This window comes from Triticum dicoccoides, chromosome 2B (genome assembly GCF_002162155.2).
Source record: "Triticum dicoccoides isolate Atlit2015 ecotype Zavitan chromosome 2B, WEW_v2.0, whole genome shotgun sequence".
Classification (NCBI taxonomy): domain Eukaryota; kingdom Viridiplantae; phylum Streptophyta; class Magnoliopsida; order Poales; family Poaceae; genus Triticum; species Triticum dicoccoides.
The window spans coordinates 22212636-22223731 of record NC_041383.1 but is presented as its reverse complement, the minus strand read 5'-3'; positions in this window follow the sequence as shown (position 1 = coordinate 22223731).

Genomic DNA, 11096 nt, shown 5'->3' with positions numbered 1-11096 from the left:
TCTTTTTGTTTTCTTTTGTTCTCTCTTTTTTTTACTTTTCTTTTCTGTTTTAATTTTAATTCCACATTATTTATACTCAGTAAAATATGAGTATAGCTCCTAAAATAACGTTTCAAAATAATCCTCAGCCACAAAAGGTTTTAACCAAAATAAAATAGTTTAGTGTTTTATAAAATATCGAAGGCATTGAAATAGTGTCTTTGCTACCGTTTAAATCTTTTTAGGTGCATTTATTCATTATATAAAAATATGGATTCTACATCATAGTCATCTGTGCATTAACTGGCACAACCCGAACATTTTGTTTTTAATATTTGAAAACTTTTGATGTTTGCCTTTATTTTGAATTTGAATTTGAATCGGTTTCGAACTAACGCGAGATTAGCAATAGTAATCGAGGTGACGTGGCATCATTAGCAAAGGTTCACTGTAGGTTAATTATCCGGGCATCACAGGGGCATCCCGCCCTCCTGGCCAGGGTGTGGGCCCCCTCTGGTACTTTCTTTGCTCATTAATTCTTATTAATTCCAAAAATGACTTTCATGGAGTTTTCGGACTTTTGGAGCTGTGCAGAATAGGTTTCCAATATTTGCTCCCCTTTCAGCCAAAATCCCAGCTGCCGGCATTCTCCCTCTTCATGATAAACCTTGTAAAATAAGAGAGAATAGCCATAAGTATTGTGACATAATGTGTAATAACAACCCCTAATGCAATAAATATTGATATAAAAGCATGATGCAAACTGGACGTATCAACTCCCCCAAGCTTAGACCTCGCTTGTCCTCAAGCGGAAGCTGAAATCGAAAAATATGTCCACCTGTTTAGAGATAGAGGTGTCGATAAAAATAAAATACGCACATGAGGGCATCATGATCATTCTTATAACAACAACATATATAGATTTTGTCATATGATTTCTTATGCTCTAGTAACAATCTATTCACAATGTCAAGTATGGAACATAAACTTCATTGGGAACTAACAAACTATAATCTCAGTCATTGAAGCAATTGCAATTTATCATAACATCAGAAAGAGTCAAGAATAGAGCTTTTCAGCAAGTCCACATACTCAACTATCATATAGTCTTCTACAATTGCTAACACTCACGCAATACTTATGGTTATGGAGTTTTAATCGGACACTAAGAAAGATAGGGGCTTATAATTTTGCCTCCCAACGTATTCACCTTTAGGTGATGTCAACAATAATAGTTCATGCTAACTTACATCCAATTGGATATATATATATATATATATATATATATATATATATATATATATATATATATATATGTCAACAATAATAGTTCATGCTAACTTACATCCAATTGGATATATATATATACACACACACACACACACACACACATATATATACATATATATCAGGATCTTTCCAACATGAGGTGCTTGCCAAGGGATGAAATGAAAAAGGGAAAGGTGAAGATCACCTCGACTCTCGCATTGAGTAAAAGATGTAAATTAAAAGATAGTCCCTTCGCAGAGGGAAGCAGAGGTTATCATGTGCTTTTAGGGTTAGATGCATAAAATCTTAATGCAAAAGAACGTCACTTTATATTGCCACTTGTGATATGAACCTTTATTATGCAGTCCGTCGCTTTTATTACTTCCATATCACACAATCGTATAAAGCTTATTTTCTCCGCACTAATAAGTCATACATATTTAGAGAGCAATTTTTATTGCTTGCAACATGACAACTTACTTGAAGGATCTTACTCAATCCATAGCTAGATATGGTGGACTCTCATGGCAAAAACTGGGTTTAAGGATATTTGGAAACGCAAGTAGTATCTCTACTTGGTGCAAGGAATTTTGGCTATCATGAGAGGGAAAGGCAAGCTCAACATGTTTGGAAGATCAATGACAATATATTTTAACTGAGATGTGAGAAAACATAAACCATTACGTTGTATTCCTTGTCTAACATCAATTCTTTAGCATGTGATAGTTAATGAGTGCTCACAATCATAAAAGATGTCCAAGATAGTATATTTATATGTGAAAACCTCTCTTTCTTTATTACTTCCTATTAATTGCAACGATAACCAAAACTATGTTTGTCAACTCTCAACAACTTTTATGCCTCACACTTTTTATATGTGAAGTCATTACTATCCAAAAGATCAATATGAACTCTTTTATTATTTTTATTCTTTCTACTTCCTCAAGATCAAAGCAGAATAGCAAAGCCCTTGACTCAACTAATTCTTTATTATAGATAGCTCACGAAATCGATTACATAAAGAGATCACAAAGCAAAACTCAAAACTAATTCATACCAAAACTTCAATCTACTAGATCAAGATATTACTAAAAGGATCGAACTAAGTAAAATGGTAAAGATAGGAGTGTGATGGTGATACGATATCGGGGCACCTCCCCCAAGCTTGGCAGTTGCCAAGGGGAGTGCCCATACCCGTGTGATTATGTCCTCGGAGGTGATGAAGGCAGTGATGATGATGGTGGATAATCACACATTGAGCGTAAAAGCTCCTCCAATTTGCGGATAATGCCCTTGAGTGCGACGATATGATCCTTCAATAAAATATTCTCCTGTGTGAGATGCTTGTTTTGTATATGAGCTAACTCAATCATCCTGAAAGCTTCAATCTCAGTTGGGGTAAAGAGGTTAGGTAAAGGTTGAGGGATATTTTCTTCTTTTGCTGCCGGGGCTTGATCCTCCATGTCCTTCTTGATCCCTTTGTCCTTGTTGATCTCCTCCAGTTCTTCTCTTTTCAACTCTATCTTCAATAGCCAAGCATCCTTGTCTTCATTGTTAGAGGAGGGTGACGTCATGATGCTCTAGATCTGTCAGAAAAACAACTCAAAACAAAGATAGAAGATTTTTGCATGGTACGGTGGTCAAAACTTTCGGCAAATTATGTAGTGAATTTTTACCGACTAAAAGAAGTAGCATGCAAGAAAACAGAGTCCAGGAGGCACACGAGGTGTCCACGAGACAGGTGGCCACGAGACAGGGGGCGCGCCCAGTAAGGGTGGGCGCGCCCTCCACCCTCGTTGAGGCCTCGTGTCCTTCCCGGATTACTTCTTGCTTCCATACATTTTTAAATATTCCAAAACGGAGAAAAATTGCCATTAGAACTGTTTTGGAGTCGGTTTACTTACCGTTCCACATACCTATTCCTTTTTGGAGTCTGAAACGTTCTGGAAAGTGTCCCTTATGTATTCCTCCGGGGTTATGGTTTCAATAATATTAGTTTCAACATTATTAGGGTTACCTGAGATATAATGTTTGATTCTTTGACCGTTCACCACCCTCATACTTGTGCCTTCGAAGTTGTTGATTTTTATGGCACCGGAACGATAGACCTCCTCGATAACGTAAGGACCTTCCCATTTAGAGAGAAGTTTTCATGCAAAAAATCTTAAGCGAGAGTTGAATAGCAACACATAATCACCTACGTCAAAATCCTCGCTTTTGTATCCTTTTGTCATGCCATCTTTTAACTGTTTCCTTGAAAAGCTTGGCGTTCTCGTAGGCCTAGGTTCTCCATTCATCGAGTGAGCTAATATCAAATAACCTCTTCTCACCGGCAAGTTTGAAGTCATAGTTGAGCTCTTTAATAGCCCAGTATGCTTTATGTTCAAGTTCAAGAGGTAAGTGACATGCTTTTCCATAAACCATCTTATACGGAGACATACCCATAGGGTTTTTATATGCGGTTCTATAGGCCCATAATGCATCATCAAGTTTCTTGGACCAATTCTTTCTAGACCTATTAACAGTCTTTTGCAAAATTAATTTGAGCTCTCTATTGCTCAACTCTACTTGACCACTAGACTGTGGGTGATAAGGAGGTGCAATTATATGATTAACATCATACTTAGCAAGCATTTTACGAAAAGCACCATGAATAAAATGTGAACCACCATCAGTCATGAGATATCTAGGGACTCCAAACCTCGGAAAAATAACTTCTTTAAGCATCTTATTAGAGGTGTTATGATCAACACTACTAGTTGGAATAGCTTCTACCCACTTAGTAACGTAATCAACACCAACTAAAATATGTGTATATCCATTAGAGGCAGGAAAAGGTCCCATATAATCAAATCCCCAAACATCAAATGGTTCAATAACAAGAGAATAATTCATAGGCATTTCTTGACGTCTACTAATATTACCAATTCTTTGACATTCATCACAAGATAAGACAAACTTACGAGCATCTTTGAAGAGAGTAGGCCAATAAAAACCGGATTGCAATACCTTATGTGCAGTTCTGTCTCCAGCGTGGTGTCCTCCATATGGTTCGGAGTGACACTTGCGTAGGATCTGTTCCTGTTCATGCTCAGGTACACAACGTTTAATAACACAATCTACTCCTTCTTTATAAAGGTGTGGGTCATCCCAGAAGTAATGTCTTAAATCATAAAAGAACTTTTTCTTTTGCTGGTATGTGAAACTAGGTGGTATAAATTTAGCAACAATGTAATTAGCATAATCAGCATACCATGGAGCAGTACGAGAAGCATTAATGACCGCTAATTGTTCATTAGGAAAGGTATCATCAATAGGTAGTGGGTCATCAAGAACATTCTCTAGCCTAGACAAGTTGTCTGCAACGAGGTTCTCAGCTCCCTTTCTATCAATAATATGCAAATCAAATTCTTGAAGCAAGAGAACCCATCTAATAAGTCTAGGTTTAGCATCTTTCTTTTCCATAAGATATTTAATAGCAGCATGATCAGTGTGAATAGTAACTTTAGAATCAACAATGTAAGGTCTGAACTTATCACAAGCAAATACAACTGCCAAGAATTCTTTTTCAGTAGTAGCATAATTTCTCTGGGCAGTATCAAGAGTCTTACTAGCATATGGAATAACATTTAATTTCTTATCAACTCTCTACCCTAGAACAACACCTACAGCATAATCACTAGCATCACACATAATTTCAAAGGGTAAATTCCAATCAGGTGGCTAAACAATAGGTGCAGTAATCAAAGCTTTCTTAAGTATTTCAAATGCTTCTACACAATCATCATCAAAGAGAAAAGGAATATCTTTTTGCAATAAATTAGTCAGAGGCCTAGAGATTTTAGCAAAGTCCTTAATGAACCTCCTATAAAAACCGGCATGACCAAGAAAACTTCTTATACCTTTAATGTCCTTGGGACATGGCATCTTTTCAATAGCATCAACTTTAGCTTTATCAACTTCAATACCTCTTTCAGAAATTTTATGCCCCAAGACAATGCCTTCATTAACCATAAAGTGACACTTTTCCCAATTCAGGACGAGACTAGTGTCTTCACATGTCTGCAAAACTCGATCAAGGTTGCTCAAGCAATCATCAAAAGAGGATCCATAGACGGAGAAGTCATCCATGAATACCTCACAAATCTTTTTCACAAAAGTCAGAGAATATAGCCATCATGCATCTTTGAAAGGTAGCAGGTGCATTACATAAACCAAAAGGCATATGTCTATAAGCAAAAGTACCGAAAGGGCAAGTAAAAGTAGTTTTTGATTGATCTTCCGCTGACACAGATATTTGAGAGAAACCAGAATAACCATCTAGAAAGAAGAAATGTGTGTGTTTGGATAGTCTTTCTAGCATTTGATCAATAAAAGGTAAAAGGTAATGATCTTTCTTAGTAGCTTTATTTAGCTTACGGGAATCAATTACCATCCTATAACCTGTAATAATTCTTTGCGGAATCAATTCATCTTTATCATTAGGAACAACAGTAATACCTCCATTTTTAGGGACACAATGGACAAGGCTTACCCATTCAATATCAGCAACGGGATAAATTATACCTGCCTCAAGGAGCTTTAGTATCTCCTTTCTTACCACTTGTTTCATCTTAGGATTTAAGCGTCGTTGAGGATCTCTAACTGGTTTGGCATCTTTCTCCACTTTAATTTTGTGTTGGCATAGAGTGGGACTAATGCCCTTAAGATCATCCAGAGTATATCCAACGGCAGCATGGTGCTTTTTCAGAGTTTTCAATAATCTTTCCTCTTCCCACTCTGAAAGTTTAGCACTAATAATAACAAGATATATCTTCTTTCATCAAGATAAGCATATTTAAGATTATCAGGTAATGGTTTTAGCTCAAACACGAGATCACCCTTGGGTGGAGGAGGATCCCCTAGGATTTCAACAGGTAAATTGTGTTTCAAAATAGGACCATGTTGAAGGAATACTTCATCTATTTCCTTTCTTTCATTCATAAACATATCATTTTCATGGTCTTGCAAATATTGTTCTAACGGATCAGTAGGAGGCACGACAATAGAAGCAAGACCAATTATTTCATCTTCCCTAGGTAATTCTTTATCATGGGGTTGTCTATGAAACTTAGCAAAATTAAACTCATGAGACATATCACCCAAGCCAATTGTAACAATATCCTTTTCACAATCAATCCTAACATTAACAGTATTCAAGAAGGGTCTGCCAAATATAATGGGACAAAAGTCAACTTGTGGGGAACCAAGAACAAGAAAATCAGCAGGATATTTGACTTTCCCACACAAGACTTCAACATCTCTAACAATCCCAACTGGTGAAATAGTATCCCTATTGGCAAGCTTAATAGTAACATCAATACCTTCTATTTCAGCGGGTGCAATATCATGCATAATTTATTTATATAAAGAATGGGGTATTGCACTAGCACTAGCACCCATATCACATAAGCTATGATAACAATGATCTCCTATTTTAACAGAAATAACAGGCATGCCTATAACAGGTCTATGTATCTTAGCATCGGGTTTAGCAATGTTAGCAGCTTCACCACAATAATAAATAACATGCCCATCTATATCATCATCCAAGAGATCTTTAACCATATCAATACTAGGTTCAACTTTAATTTGCTCAGGAGGGGTATAAGTTCTAGTATTACTCTTACGAACAACAGTTGAAGTTTTAGCATGATCCTTTATCCTGACAGGAAAAGGTGGTTTCTCAACATAAGTAGTAGGAACAATAGGATCATTATAAGTGATAGTTCTTTCTTCAACTATAATAGGTACAACTACTTTTACTTCAATGGAGGATTATATTTAAACCACTTCTCCTTAGGGAGATCAACGTGTGCAGCAAAAGATTCACAGAAAGAAGCTACTATCTCAGAGTCAAGTCCATATTTAGCGCTAAATCCACGAAAAGCATCGGTATCCATAAAAGATGTAACACAATCAAACTTAGGTGTTATACCTGACTCCTTACCATTGTCGGAACCCCAATATTCAGAGTTGCGTTTAATTCTTTCCAATAAGTCCCACTTGAATTCAGTAGTCTTCAGCATATAAGAACCAGCACAGGAAGTATCGAGCATGGTGCGATCATTGAGAGAAAGCCGAGCATAAATTTTTTGAATAATCATTTCTCTTGAGAGCTCATGATTGGGGCATGAATATAACATTGACTTAAGCCTCCCCCAAGCTTGAGCGATGCTTTCTCCTTCGCGAGGCCAGAAATTATATATGTAATTACAATCACGGTGAACAAGATGCATAGGATAGAACTTCTGGTGAAATTCCAACTTCAATCGTTTATAGTTCCAAGATCCCGTATCATCACATAGCCTATACCATGTCAATGCGTCTCCCTTCAAAGATAAAGGGAAAACCTTCCTCTTAACAACATCATCGGGAATACCTGCAAGCTTAAATAATCCACAAACTTCATCCACAAAGATAAGGTGTATATCGGGATGCAATGCTCCATCTCCTGCAAAGGGATTAGCTAGCAGTTTCTCTATCATACCCGAAGGAATTTTAAAGTAAACATTTTCAGTAGGTTCAGTAGGTTGAGGAGCAACTCTTTGCTCTTCTGGTCGGGGCGAAGATACCCCGGACAAGCCCCTCAAAGGATTAGTTTCCATAGTAACAAGTGACAGAAAATTTCAGCACACTGTATAAATGTTTCCTTACCAAGTTCCACTCACCAAAGGCGCTTCACTCCCCAGCAACGGCGCCAGAAAAGAGTCTTGATGACCCACAAGTATAGGGGATCTATCGTAGTCCTTTCGATAAGTAAGAGTGTCGAACCCAACGAGGAGCAGAAGGAAATGACAAGTGGTTTTCAGTAAGGTATTCTCTGCAAGCACTGAAATTGTAGGTAATAGATAGTTTTGTGATAAGATAATTTGTAACAAGTAACAAGCAATGAAAGTAAATAAAGTGCAGCAAGGTGGCCCAATCCTTTTTGTAGCAAAGGATTAGCCTGGACAATTTCTTATAATGAGAAAAGCGCTCCCGATGACACATGAGAATTATCGTCAAGCTAGTTTTCATCATGCTCATATGATTCGCGTTCGGTACTTTGATAGTTTGATATCTGGGTGGACCGGTGCTTGGGTACTGCCCTTACTTGGACAAGCATCCCACTTATGATTAACCCCTATTGCAAGCATCCGCAACTACAAAAGAAGTATTAAGGTAAACCTAACCATAGCATGAAACATATGGATCCAAATCAGCCCCTTACGAAGCAACGCATAAACTAGGGTTTAAGCTTCTGTCACTCTAGCAACCCATCATCTACTTATTACTTCCCAATGCTTTCCTCTAGGCCCAAATAATGGTGAAGTGTCATGTAGTCGACGTTCACATAACACCACTAGAGGAGAGACAACATACATCTCATCAAAATATCGAACGAATACCAAATTCACATGACTACTAATAGCAAGACTTCACCCATGTCCTCAGGAACAAACGTAACTACTCACAAAGCATATTCATGTTCATAATCAGAGGGGTATTATATGCATTAAGGATCTGAACATACGATCTTCCACCGAATAAACCAGCTAGCATCAACTATAAGGAGTAATCAACACTACTAGCAACCCACGGGTACCAATTTGTGGTTTTGATACAAGATTGGATACAAGAGATGAACTAGGGTTTGGAGAGGAGATGGTGCTGGTGAAGATGTTGATGGAGATTGACCCCCTCCCGATGGGAGGATTGTCAGTGATGATGATGGTGATGATTTTCCCCTCCCAAAGGGAAGTTTCGCCGGTAGAACAGCTCCGCTGGAGCCCTAGATTGGTTCTGCCAAGGTTCCACCTCGTGGCGGCGGAGTTTCGTCCCGTAAGCTTGCTTATGATTTTTTCCAGGACAAGAGACTTCATATAGAAGAAGATGGGCACCAGAGGGCCACCAGGGGGCCCAGGAGACAGGGGGCGCGCCTAGTAGGGGGGGCGCGCCCCCCACCCTCCTCGCCAGGGTGTGGGCCCCCTCTAGTACTTTCTTTGCTCATTAATTCTTATTAATTCCAAAAAAGACTTTTGTGGAGTTTCTGGACTTTTGGAGCTGTGCAGAATAGGTTTCCAATATTTGCTCCCCTCTCAGGCAGAATCCCAGCTGCCGGCATTCTCTCTCTTCATGAATAACCTTGTAAAATAAGAGAGAATAGCCATAAGTATTGTGACATAATGTGTAATAACATCCCATAATGCAATAAATATTGATATAAAAGCATGATGCAAAATGGACGTATCACAACCCTTTGTTATTTTTTGTTTGTGCCTTTCTTAATGCCAAATTGAAGTTTGTTTGATACAAGGCAATTGTAGTTGGTGCTTTCAAGGCAATTTCATTTTTTCTAGTTATAGTACACATAGTGAACCACTTCCTATGTTCATTTCTATTTATATAATTTGGATGGCAATTATAGTGTTGAACTGGTGGCAACTAAGAATATAATAACATGGCAACTGCTAACATAACATGCTGGCAACTAACAATGTATGTAGGTGAAAACTAAGACCATATGTAGATGACAAATCTCTTTGTTTTAGTTTTTTTTAAACTTGTGACTCAAGGGGCATTGTACTACCAATGACGTTTAAACCGTGGTCATTTTCCTTTTCTTTTTTCCCTGCATTTCTATATGTTTTCTTTTTCCTGGACAACATTTGGTCATTGTCATATTCTGATTTACTTGTTCGCTTCATTGTGCAAACCAGCTCATGTACGTCGATAGTCTTGATTTGTCCACTATCGACTTTACTGGGATAAGAGGCCCACCGCCTGCACATAAGTTTGTCGTCTCTGCGTGGACGTATGATGCTTTCAAGGCTGTACTTGCTGCAGACAGGATTTCTGGTACAAAATATGGGAAACTGCAGGTTAGTTGTGTCATCTTTTACACCACCTAACCATGGTTGTAAAGAACTTGGCTAACGAGTCATAAAGAACTTGCCAACCATGGTTGACTGCACATGGCAACCATAATTGTCTTGATACGGCAACTCTGCCGTTCCCCTTTGAAACTCCTTTTTTCCTTGCAATCCATAATTCTAGTCAGTGCTTCTTATTTTTCATTTTTGTCTTCTTTAGTTGTTTTTTATATTTTTCCAATTGATGGCCAAGCATGCTATAGACTACAGTGTGTTTGGTGGGCCACAAAACTTTGGCAAGAGGATGGATGTGCATTCAGCTCCATCTTGTCCCGCTGAGGTAGTCAAGCATGTTTATTTGTTTTCTGAAATTCTTTTTATATTGCATTTTGATTGCTTTTTTATGGTTGTTCTGCCTTATTTTTTCTAATCATGTGTCTCTAATATGTTTTGTAGTTTGTTACTTTTTGTTTTCTGATCAGGCAAGGGCACCTGTTGAGCACCTAGTTGGGCAGTTTGCTTCTGGCATGACTAGCTTGCTTGGGAAGTTGGTCGAGGGTTGGACAACACAAAATGGTTCTGATAGCGATGCGGTTGCGAGGAACTTCACATCATTTATTGGAGAACGGACACATTGTCCAACTGATTGCCGTGGCGGTATGACTACAACAGCTCTCAGGAGCTTCCTGACACACAAGATGAGCTAGATGGGGATGGTTTTGGTGACATTGATGCTGGTCTTGACAAGGATGGCAATGATGACATGGAGAATGTGCCGCATGACAGTGACCATGATGAACATCACGAAGATCATGTGAGGGGCAAGAATGGTAAGGCTGCACCAAAAGTTCCTCTACCGGAGGGAGGCATTGATTCAAATGTTGCGAGAGACATGGGGGTTTCGCTCTCAAAGAGGGGTAGGGCTCCAGAGGATGCTGGCCAAGGCAATGTTGG